The sequence below is a fragment of the Mercenaria mercenaria genome, chromosome 16 (genome assembly GCF_021730395.1).
Source record: "Mercenaria mercenaria strain notata chromosome 16, MADL_Memer_1, whole genome shotgun sequence".
Classification (NCBI taxonomy): Eukaryota; Metazoa; Mollusca; class Bivalvia; order Venerida; family Veneridae; genus Mercenaria; species Mercenaria mercenaria.
In genome coordinates this window covers 11,329,810-11,342,820 of record NC_069376.1, presented here as the reverse complement: position 1 = coordinate 11,342,820, position 13,011 = coordinate 11,329,810, and the positions used below count along the sequence as shown (strand labels likewise).

General features: G+C 35.0%; 1 long non-coding RNA gene across 1 annotated transcript; it reads left to right on the top strand.

The window, feature by feature from the left end:
- Window positions 1-2,327: 2,327 nt before the first annotated feature.
- On the top strand, window positions 2,328-8,812 carry LOC123541398 (uncharacterized). Its single transcript, XR_008367716.1, has 3 exons — window positions 2,328-2,781; window positions 6,998-7,050; window positions 7,394-8,812. It is a non-coding gene; the product is annotated as an uncharacterized LOC123541398 (long non-coding RNA).
- Window positions 8,813-13,011: the final 4,199 nt, after the last annotated feature.

Genomic DNA, 13,011 nt, shown 5'->3' with positions numbered 1-13,011 from the left:
CTTAGTACTTAGTTGAAATTTCATTATTGTCATTAGTTGGACTGAGCCAATCAGGGTAGATAACTATGGACTGATTTTATGTCAAATTACCTCCCTTTATTTCAAATTAAAATGGGTATATCTCCGTAACTCATGAAGATACTGATCTGAAATTTCATTTATGTCAACAGATTTATTTGGCAGATCATTCTTTTGATCACTTACAATAATTTTCTTTTTAATTACTTCCCTTTTACATGAATATAAATAGCTTATTTTTAGTATCTTTTTTATTATTGGTGATAGGGAAAAACCGAGACCACTTTTCTGTGGTACAACATGGATGGTACCTCTCAAGTGCAATGATAACAGGTGAGCGATTTAGGGCCATCATGGCCCTCTTGTTACATAGACTGATGACTGATATAGGAAAAACCTTTTAAAATCTTCTTGCCTGAAAATGCAAGGGCTAGGCTTTTGGCATTAAGTATGTTGCCTTTCCTAGTATTTCTCTACCAAATTTGTTCAAATTATGTCGGACTCCCTAGGATGAAAAGAGGCCCTGCCCTGGGGGTACCTAGACTTATATATGAAGAAAAATAAAGATCTTCTTTTCTGAAAGTTCAAGGCCTAGGATTTTGATATTAAAGTGAGTCTAGTCTATTATGATTAATAATTTGCTACTAAGTATTTCAGTTGTAACGAAAGAATAATTTGTAGAATATTCCAATTTTTCAGTTGGTTTTATTTTTGCAGTAAATCTATTCAGTAATTTTCACTTGACATTTTACGAAGTATATGGAGAGCTATCCTACTTGCCCCGACGTTGGCAGCTCTATGTCTCAGTTTTGGTTAAAGGCCGAGATTGGTAGCCCTGGAGAACTTTCCTTTGATTGACATCTACCATTAAGTCCTGTTAGTTTTGGGTCATAAAATCCTTCATCTTGCAGCATTTCAGTCATTATAATTTACTCTCTAGAGCTAGCCACTGAATAACTACACCTGTATAAATTCTTGTGGTCATTCAGTGATTTTTCTGTGGAAACTGATCTAACTATCTGGGAACCTAACTGTGTAATTGTGCATTTACTGAATAGAATTGAATATACATTATTAAAATATTAACAATCCTTGTGCATTGAGTGACTGCTACATTGTATACATTATTATATTTTATATGTTGGTAATGCATATTGTCTACTTGTATTCACCTTCAAAGGATTATTTGTGGGACTTTTCTCAAACATATAACCTAGACTAGCTACTAGACTATAATATATTTCCCATCTCTTTCTTGACTGGTTTACATTTTGAGTACAATATAACATCAGTACCATTTTTTGCAATAGAAAATTTTGTCTATAGAAATAGATAAGTGAAAATAAGTCCTCTTTTACACAGAATTGATTACCATCTAGTAGCAAGTCTACATCTTACCTGGGGTAATGAGCTGACTGTAAAAATCAGACAGTAAACAGGTTCAATTCAAATATTGATTCAAGTCTGAGTAAACTTGGCATATACCAATAATTAAAAGAGGACCAAATGGTCCTGGGTCCCTTACCCAGGGAAAGGGGGCAATATATGTCATTTCAGGAGCCATAAATCTGGAGGCAATGATCAAATATGACTGCTTTAAGAAGCAAACAAAGGTCTTATGGAGACAAGTTTTGTCAAAATCAAAATAACAAATAGACGTACTATTGCGCACACAGAAATACTGTGTACAGACGGAAAACAGACAACAGCTATACAACATACATGTACAAAAAGCTGCACATGTTGGTGAGCGAAAACACATCTTGCAGCTAACTCCAACCATATAGTGGTTCTAAACTATGGTATCGGCTATTAATATTTTTTAAACAATATCAGACAGTTTAACATTTATCGTGAGATCTGATAGTAAGTACAATGCATTTAATCACTGTGAAAGGTAAGTTAGAAAACGGTGATTTCTCACATTGGACCGTATTAGAAAGAGCCAAAACAAAGTACATTGTACATGAAATAATGTAATAGCTGCAATAAATACACAGAATGATATAATTATGAAGATACTATAATGTACAGGACATCTTTTTGTAAAATCAATTGCCCAGTATAATACTATTTCAGCGTGTATGAACAAATCCATGAAATCATATTACTCATGAAGCCTAATTTTCTTCATCATTATGATCTACATACCAACGTTTTCATTGGATTGACCAGCATTATATACATCACTATAATATCTATTATCATATCAACACTACAAAAAAAATGTAAAATGCATATACTCATGTACATGTATAAAACATTCTATTTGTTTATAGTTATTTTTGGTCCCAAACTATTCTCTTTACCTGTAAACACAGATTCAAGAAAAATCTTTGTGGTAATAAAACCATTGATTTTCTGAGAGAATGTGTTACAGCATGAAGTCTTGCTGTGGTCAGTTAAGGTCAGCAGGTTATTTCTTTACAATTAATGTCATTCACAGAATAGTTCTCCAGTTCTCCAATCTTGGCCTTTAAGGTTTTTTTACACTTTCCCTATTTCCTCTTTATCTCTGAAATTACTCGATTGATTTGCTTTTAATTTTAAAAGCTATTCCCCACCACCATCCACATCATTTAGCCTGAGGGCCATAACTCTCATGCCAGTATTTCATTAATTTTCCCTCCTCTTCACTTCGAAGTCATTAACATTTCTTCAATCTTGATTTTCAGCAATAAAATGAGCAGGTTTCAAAAGTTGGCCTTTGGCAGTCTAAACTTAAAATGACTTGGAACAGTCAATCTAACCAAAACATTGCAGGTAAGCATGCAGTAATATAGTTCAGTTTATAGATACTTTCTTTCGCCCGTCTGAAAAAGCAGGATGTATAATGGGAATGCCCCAGGAGGGAGGGTGCGCGGGCAACATCCACAGACTTTGTCCGAAGCATATCTTCTTCACGGATTGAGGGATTTTGATGAAACTTGGCACAACAGTTCACCATCATGAGACGGAGTGTCATACGCAAGAACCGGGTCCCTAGGTCTAAGGTCAAGGTCACAGAGGCCAAAAGACAGATAGAAGAATGATTGGTCTGGAGCAGTTCTTCTCATGCATGGAGGGATTTTGATGAAACTTGACACAATTGTACACCATCATGAGATAGAGTGCCATGCGTTGGTCCCTTGTTTAAAATTACTTCCCTTTGTTGGTACTATAAATAGCTTATATTGTAACTTGTTCGTTACAAGTGGTAAGAAAAATGGAGACCACTATTCTGTAATACAATATACATGTTACTTCCAATTTTGAGGTGTGTTTTAACCTAGTTCTGTCTGGAAAGGATCTTTTTGTGGACTTATAATTTTTTTTTTGCCAGAAAGCTCAGCTGTGATACACAATTTAGTCCAGTTTCGGGGACTATAGGAATGCGCTTTTCCGTCGTTCCGTCCGTCCGTCCGCAATTTCGTGTCCGGTCCATAACTCTGTCATCCTTGAAGGGATTTTTAGCTCGACTATTCGAAGAATAAGTAGAGCTATCCTACTCACCACGGCGTCGGCGTCACACCTTGGTTAAGTTTTTCGTACCAGTCCACATTTTGACAAAGTCTTTTGAGATAAAGCTTTGAAACTTTCAACACTTGTTTACCATCATCATGGCCAGTTATAGGCAAGAGCACATAACTCCATCAAGGATTTTGGCTGAATTATGGCCACTTTTGACTTAGAAATCATGGTTAAGTTTTTCGTACCAGTTCATATTTTGACAAAGTCTTTTAAGATAAAGCTTTGAAACTTTCAACACTTGTTTACCATCATCATGGCCAGTTATAGGCAAGAGCACATAACTCCATCAAGGATTTTGGCTGAATTATGGCCCCTTTTGACTTAGAAATCTTGGTTAAGTTTTTCGTACCAGTTCATATTTTGACAAAGTCTTTTAAGATAAAGCTTTGAAACTTTCAACACTTGTTTCCCATCATCATGGCCAGTTATAGGCAAGAGCACATAACTCCATCAAGGATTTTGGCTGAATTATGGCCCCTTTTGACTTAGAAATCATGGTTAAGTTTTTTGTACCAGTTCATATTTTGACAAAGTCTTTTAAGATAAAGCTTTGAAACTTTCAACACCTGTTTACCATCACCATGTCCAGTTATAGGCAAGAGTACATAACTCCATCAAGGATTTTGGCTGAATTATGGCCCCTTTTGACTTAGAAATCTTGGTTAAGTTTTTCGTACCAGTTTATATTTTTTGTAAAGTGTTTGACATATGGCTTTGAAACTTTTATCACTTGTTTAGTATAATAGTCTCTATCTGTAGGAAAGAGAAAATAACTCTGTCATCTATTTTGGCTGAATTATGGCCCTTTTTGGACTTTGAAATTGGTTCTGTTTTCATACAAGTCCATGTTTTGTCAAAACTATTTGACATATGGCTTTTGTTTATCATTATGATTTCCATCTGTAGGCAAGAGTACATAACTATTTTGACTGAATTATGGCCCTTTTTGGACTTTGAAATTGCCTCATATATTGCCATTTAGTGCAAGACTTATCGAAATCATAGTAATACAGGAACATTGTTTGTTTAATCTATTTATTTCTTTTGTCTGAATATCCGTAGAAATATTTTGACCCCATTCTTCAATCAATTCTTCGAATAGTCGAGCGCGCTGTCATTAGACAGCTCTTGTAATATTACTTGGCACAAATGTTCCCCATGATGAGACGACTTGTCATGCGCAAAACCCGGACCCCTAGCTCAAAGGTCAAGGTCACAATTGGAGGTCAAAGGTCAACAGGGCTTTTTTCCTGTCCGGTTCATAACTCTCCCATCCATGAAGGGATTTTAATATTACTTGGTACAAGTGTTCCCCATGATGAGACGACATGTCGTGAGCAAAACCCGGACCCCTAGCTCAAAGGTCAAGGTCACAATTGGAGGTCAAAGGTCAACAGGGCTTTTTTCTTGTCCGGTCCGTAACTCTCCGTCCGTCCGTCCGTCCGTCCGCTATTTGTGTCCGGTCCATAACTCTGTCATCCATGAAGGGATTTTAATATTACTTGGCACAAATGTTCCCCATGATAAGACGACATGTCCTGCGCAAAACCTAGACCCCTAGCTTAAAGGTCAAGGTCACAATTGGAGGTCAAAGGTCAACAGGGCTTTTTTCCTGTCCGGTCCATAACTCTGCCGTCCATGAAGGGATTTTAATAATTCTTGGCACAAATGTACCTCATAATAAGATGATGTGTCATGCACAACTTTCAGACCCCTAACTCAAAGGTCAAGGTCACAACATGTTATGCGCAAAGGATTTAGATATCAGTTGGCACAAATATTTTCCTGGATGAGACAACATGTTATGCGCAAAACCCAAGCCCAGGGTCTAATGTCAAGGTCACACTTGAGACCAAAGGTCAGACACAAGAATGACTTTGTCTGGAGCATTTCTTCTTCATGCATGGAGGGATTTTGATGTATCTTGGCACAAATGTTCACCAACGTAAGACGGATTGTCATGCGCAAGAACCAGGTCCCTAGGTCTAAGGTCAAGGTCATATTTAGAGGTCAAAGGTCAAAGGTCAAATTCAAGAATGACTTTGTCCAGAGCATTTCTTCTTCATGCATTGGGGGATTTTGATGTAACTTGGACCAAATGTTCACCACCATGAGGCACCCTTGTTTTTAGAATTATGTCCCTTTGTTTTTACTATAAATAGTTTTTATTGTAACTTTTTGTACCCCCCGACAACAAAGTTGTAAGGGGGGGTATACTGGTTTCAGGTTGTCTGTCTGTCTGTCTGTCCGTCTGTCTGTCTGTCCGTAGATGCAATCTTGTGCGCACCATCTCTCCTTATCCCCTTGACACAATTTAATGAAACTTCACACAAGTGATCAGTACCAACAGTAGTTGTGCATGGGGCATGTTAGGTTCTTTTAGAAAAAAAATTTGCAGAGTTATGGGACTTTGTTTTTTGTTACTATACTATATACATAGACACAATCTTGTGCGCACCATCTCTCCTCATCCCCTTGACACAATTTAATGAAACTTCACACAAGTGATCAGTACCAACAGTAGTTGTGCATGGGGCATGTTAGGTTCTTTTAGAAAAAAAATTTGCAGAGTTATGTGACTTTGTTTTTTTTGTTACTATACTATATACATAGACACAATCTTGTGCGCACCATCTCTCCTCATCTCCTTGACACAATTTAATGAAACTTCACACAAGTGATCAGTAACAACAGTTGTGCACGGGGCATGTTAGGTTCTTTCAGTGACAAAAATTGCAGAGTTATGGGACTTTGTTTCTTGTTAACATACTATGTACATACAGTCTGCATATGCAATCTTGTGCATGCCTAATCTACCAAACCCTTGCACACAATTTAATGAAACTTCACACAAGTGATCAGTACCTGAACCCTAGTTGTGCATGGTGCATGTTACATTCTTTTAGATAAATATTCTGCATAGTTATGGGACTTTGTTTTTTGTTACTATACTGTATACATACAGTCTACATATATATACAGTCCACATTATTATGCAATCTTGTGTGCGTCAAATTGCAATGTAGTGTGTCAGTGCATGCGGGGGGGTACATTCATCACCTTTAGTGATAGCTCTAGTTTATTATTGGCCGTAGAGAAAAATCGAGACCACTTTTCTGTGATAAAACATGCATGTTACATCCAATTTTTAGGTGTATTTTGACCTATCTCTACCTGGTAAAGAGTTTCTTGTGGACATATATTATATAGATTTTTTTTTTTTAAGATTAATTTTCTTTTGTTGGTACTATGAATAACTTATATGATAACTTTTTTATAATCGGCAAAAACATTTCAATATGTGCCTCTTTTCTTCTCAAAACATAGAACAGAGCTAGACAGAATTCTGTGGACATTCTGGCAAGAACAAGAAGTAGAAATTTAGAAATGAAAAAAAGTATCTCGACTATCTGTTAACAAACAATTCCATTCAGAAACCTAATGTTTGAATATCTCCATTAAATTTCAGCTAGTACGTCAAAGCCACAGTCCACTTCCGGTGGAACTAATGGGTCTTTCTAGGTAACTTATGCTATTTTCTGACTGCATTTAAATAATATAATGATTTAAGTATTTTGTGTATTCATATACTTGATGAAATTCAAAGGTGTTAACCACCGTCATAAGTTATCCGTGAAATCACTGAAGTGGTCATCATCTTTTGACATAAAGCAATATTATCTGTTAATCTGAAAGTAGAAAAGTTGAGAAATTGAACAAAAAATATCTTTTCTCATTTCAACATTTATTTACCAAAACCATCTTACAGCTGCAATATATATGTCATTTACTGTTGTCATATCTGCAACCAGAATGTCAACGACAGTAATGTAGGTCTGACCGTGAACTCTTCTTTTTTTTTCAGCCCAATGCAAATTTTTGAATATCAACTCTTTGATAATGAAGAGAATATACTGTTGTTGCCTGGAAAACTCGACCATGCTTAGAGAAAAAGTGCCGGAACGGGTTCGCCCTCCTACAGCTATTCAAGCCTTCAAATTATATCGCGAGATTTCTCGATAAAATGTGACTTCACATAAAAGCGACTGTGCACATATTTTCATTGACTGCTGAAAACTGCTTTTGAAATGTACAACTTGCCAGTTTTCATCTTCATTGTAAAAGACCCATAGTTAAATATCAAGATCATCTTGCGAGACTTCACAAGACATTATAACGTTATGAATGTGAAAGAGTTTATATTGACAGTCAACAATGATAATGTCTAGGCTGCCTTTATTGCTCCCAACTAAAATGTGGAATTTATATTTTGAAATGAACATCGGTGTGGTTTCCAAATGTAATGAGAATGCATTTCCATTCAAGGCATGTTTGTAAACAGCTTTAACAAAAAATGAGACCTTAAAGACAAGTGTGTTTTGTTTTTGTAAAACGTAAATTCTAAATCACATATCATTCTAATTTGACTAGCAATGCTTAAGCGATTCATGTTTTATTTGCCAATCTTATTCCATCGTTCATTCCGCATGAACACTGAAAACACTTTCACTTCTTATTTTACATTATATTTCCTTTCCATCTGTATACAAGATTGAACTATAAGTGGTAAATATTTGGTTGTATTTCACATTAAAATCAGCTATTCTGTTCACCAGAAGGAACAACCTAGACATCATCTAAGGAAGGTTCTCCCTGACTATACGCAGATTTCTTTCTACTGTTCATACGAAGTGAATGTCATAATTTTCATTCTGAAACGAGCAGCCAATGCTTAAATCATACCTTTAAATTACCCTTTCACTATCCATAGCAGTGGCAGGGGATTTAGCTGTCTTTCAGACTGCCTTGTTTTCATTCTGAAACGAGCAGCCAGTGCTTAAATCATAATGATGCTTGAAACAATCCGAATTCTTGATATTAAAGTGTTTATGTAAAAAGATGTTCTAAAACTGAGCCTGTATAATTTTAATTACATTGAAGTGCTATCAGAAGCGGCAAGCAGACATATTTTTTTAGGATAGCATAAAGGCTTTGGTGTAAAGTATTGAATCTAGAAGTTACATTTATATCAAACATTTCTTTATATTATGTAATTGATATCTGTTATGAATATGCAGTATAAAATGTTTCTTGACATAATTTATCCTCTTAAATAAAGAACAACATTCATTACAAGCAGCTTTCAGTAGAACATCAAAAAAAAACGTCAGAACAACGTCAAACATTTTCAGATTGCAGAAATAGGTAGCGACGAAGTTCGCCATATATTTGTTATTGTAACTTGGCTCGTTTTTCTTGCAAATTAAACAAACAAGAAGCTAAAGCTCTCTGTATAGTATACGATACACAACGGTTTATACACGGACCAGTTAAACAGCATTCTGACGTCAATTTTGACATCTAGTTGCTATATGACGTCCGGTTCATTTCTACTCAAATGAAATAAAGCCCATCATAGTTGTGATAAAACTGTTTCAATGAACATTGAATGAAGATAAGCAAGGCTTTCTTGATGTTCGTTGTCTAGTTTTCAACGGTTCAACGTTCCGATGCTCAGATATTAAATGACTAGGGCGTTCAGTTCCTGCACATCTGAACTGTTGGATGACAAACTGAAGGCCTTGATCATTTGTTATATAATGTGTCAAATTTATAAAAAAAATATTGATCTAAGTTAAGATTGTACTAAAAAGAGCCAGTAAAAACTAAAAAATAGAAACTTTGGTAAATTTGTATGAAGTCAAAACTCTTAATATACTTGCGAACCTTAAATCATGTTATTATTAAACAAATTACAATACAACCTCTCCAGAGCGACCCTCTCTTAAGCAAAATCCTCTCTATAGCAGCATCATGAAAATTTCCCTAAGCTAAAATATACTATCAAATTTACCTCATTAGAACAACAACCTCTCCAGAGCGGCCTTCTCTTAAGCAAAATCCACTCTATAACAGCATCATCAAAATTTCCCTAAGCAAAATTTACTATCAAAATTAACTGTTTGGAACAACAACCTTTACATAACAGTCAGTATTTGTATCTCCCAAAGGGTATCACTCTATAGAGGTTCAAACTTACAGAAACAACTCGTGTTCAATTTTTGACGCTGCCAACTTATAAATGGTTAGCATAACAGAGGGTTTAAGTTATTCGATGTCGCCCAAAGTTTATCTGAAGGCCAGCTTTCAGTGTACGTTTTCCTTCTTTGCCAGCACATGATTTCTGAAATGTTGTGAGTTCTGCATGTTTAATTAACCAGAACATGCAAAATAATTTTTTTAGGCTGTATTCGGTGTGCGGAAATAGAAATCATTTTAAGAGAATAATGATAACCGGTGAATAAACTACAATGGTTATGTAACTGTTTGTTTAAGTTAAAATATTATATTTAAAGACCCACCATGACCTAGTGACCTACTTTTTTCACTCACAAAAACTTCATAAAAATCATTCTTCTAATACAGGTAATATACAGCTATACTTCAAGTTTTCGATGGAAAATTTAAGCTCTTCCTGAATAACTGGTTTTTTTTCAAAACTTCATATGCAAACTTATTTAGTCAATCTCTTTTCAGCATAGTTTTAAGAATTTAGAGGAATAACTATCTTATACTGTAGAAACAAAATGTGATTGAAATTTTAACTAAATACACCGATTTATTTACATATGGTTACATTGATTCAGTAACATGTTAAGACATCCAACACATTGTCTTGGCCTTATATATATCACTGACAATTTGTAACTAGATAATTACCATCATGGAAATACAAAAGAATACAGTTATTTTGTGGTGCCTCTTTAAACATCTGATATATGTTAAATTATCATGATAATTTAAAACAAACATGTTTTACAAACCACCTTTAAATTCTCAGATCTCTTTTATCAATGGCACATATCTCAAAACAAGCACACGGACATATGCAGTTTCTTTCACCGTATTAAAGACTATATGGCCGTATGATTATTTAAGACTGTGAGAAGTTTCAATAAAATCTGTATGGTAAAACAAAATCTGCTCGCAAAAATGTTACCGAAAATTGTAATGTCCCGTTTAGATTCCCATCATGAAAATTTGTGTAAGGTAAAAGTATACTCAAATCAGTCAAGAAATTAATTCACAACACACGACCTTATCTTCTTGATTTCTGAAGTGTATTCTGAAATTCTGAATCTTAACTAAATTATGTGAACGTGACTTACTATATGTGTACATGTAGCTAAAATAATATGAACATGACATACAATATGTGTAAACGCAGCTAAAATAATGTGAAAATGACATCCTATATGTGTACATGTAGCTAAAATGTGAACATGACATACTATATGTGTACATGTAGCTAAAATAATGTGAACATGACAAGTTATATGTATACACATAGCAAAAATAATGTGAACATGACTTACTATATGTGTACACATAGCTAAAATAATGTGAGCATGACATACTTTATGTGTAGTGTACACGTAGCTAAAATAATGAGACAATGGCATGCTATATGTGTACACGTAGCTAAACTAATGTGAACCTGACAAACTATATGTGTACATGTAGCCTAAATAATGTGAACATGCATACTATGTGTGTACACGTAGCTAAAATAATGTGAATATGACATACTATATGTGAACAGGTAGCTAACATAATGTGAACATGACTTACTATATGTGTCATGTAGCTAAAGTTTGAACATGACATACTACATGTATATGCGTACAGGTAGCCTAAATAATGCAAACATGCATACTATATGTGTACACATAGCTAAAATAATGTGAATATGACATACTATATGTGAACAGGTAGCTAAAATAATGTGAACATGACATACTATATATGTGCACAAGTAACTAATGTGAACATGACTTACTATATGTGAACATGTAGCTAAAATAATTTGAACATGACATGCCCTATATGCACACATAGCTAAAATGATATGAATATAGCATACTACATGTTAAGACGTATCTAAAATAATGTGAACATATAGAGGATATTTGTTTGTTATGAGTGAATATGGAATATATTTCACTGAGAATTGAGAAATTTTCACGATTGCGTAGCGCGAGTAAAAATGCGAAAATTTTCTCACTTCGAGGTGAGATATATTTCATATTTATGAAAACCAAACAAATTTTCCTTTTATTTTATGCTCAATTATGTCGAGATGTGCATTTTGCAACTATTTTTAATCTCAGCGTGGGAAACAGACGCGCGTAAACAGACATGACGTACGTCAGACGTGCTGTGACGTTATAAAGACGCATACAACATAAAGTTCCGTTTTATTTTATTTTTGCTGCATAACGTTATGAAATTCTCTTTAAAATAATTTGAGTCGAGAAATATACTATAAAGAACAAAGTGCGACTACAATTTTCATCCTGTTTTAAGCAAATAATTTAAACTTCATACACAATGTAAGGAGGGGGCGGAGCTATATCTCTCAGAGTGTGAAAATATAGATTTCATATTTTCACAGTGTCAGTGATGAGATATGAAAATACTTAACTGATAGAATACAGTATTTCATTAGTAAGCATAAAATAAGACATACTATATGTGAACATGTAGCTAAAATAATTTGAACATGACATGCCCTATGTGCACACGTAGCTAAAATGATGCGAACATAACATACTACATGTGAAGACGTAGCTAAAATAATGTGAACATGACATACTATATGTGCATACATAGCTAAAATGTGAACATGACATACTATATGTGTACAAGTAGCTAAAATGTGAACATGACATACTATATGTGTACAAGTAGGTAAAATTATTTGAACATGACACACTAAATGTATACACGTAGCTTCGTCTAACAACAAGGTGTTCTATATGTAACACTTCTTTATGGCGTCTTACCTTTAAACTTGTGACACAAAGTGCCTGTCAACAATATGTCATATATGTAACACTACGTTATGGCGTCTTACCTTCAGCCAGTAACACAAAGTGCCTGTCAACAATGTGTCCTATATGTAAGACTACGTTATGGCGTCTTACCTTCAACCAGTGCCACAAAGTGCCTGTCAACAATGTGTCCTATATGTAATGCTAATTTCTTGCGTCTTACCATTAACCAGTGCCACAAAGTGTCTTGTCAACAATGTGTCCTATATGTAACACTTTTATGGCGTCTTACCTTCAACCAGTGCCACAAAATGCCTGTCAGCAATGTGTCCTACATGTAACACTACTTTATGACGTCTTACCTTCAACCAGTGCCACAAAGTGCCTGTCAACAATGTGTCCTGTATGTAACACTACGTTATGGCGTCTTACCTTCAACCAGTGCCACAAAGTGCCTGTCAACAATGTGTCCAGTATGTAACACTACGTTATGGCGTCTTACCTTCAACCAGTGCCACAAAGTGCCTGTCAACAATGTGTCCTATATGTAACACTACGTTATGGCGTCTTAACCTTCAACCAGTGCCGCAAAGTGCCTGTAAACAATGTGTCCTGTATGTAACACTATGTTATGGCGTCTTGCCTTCAA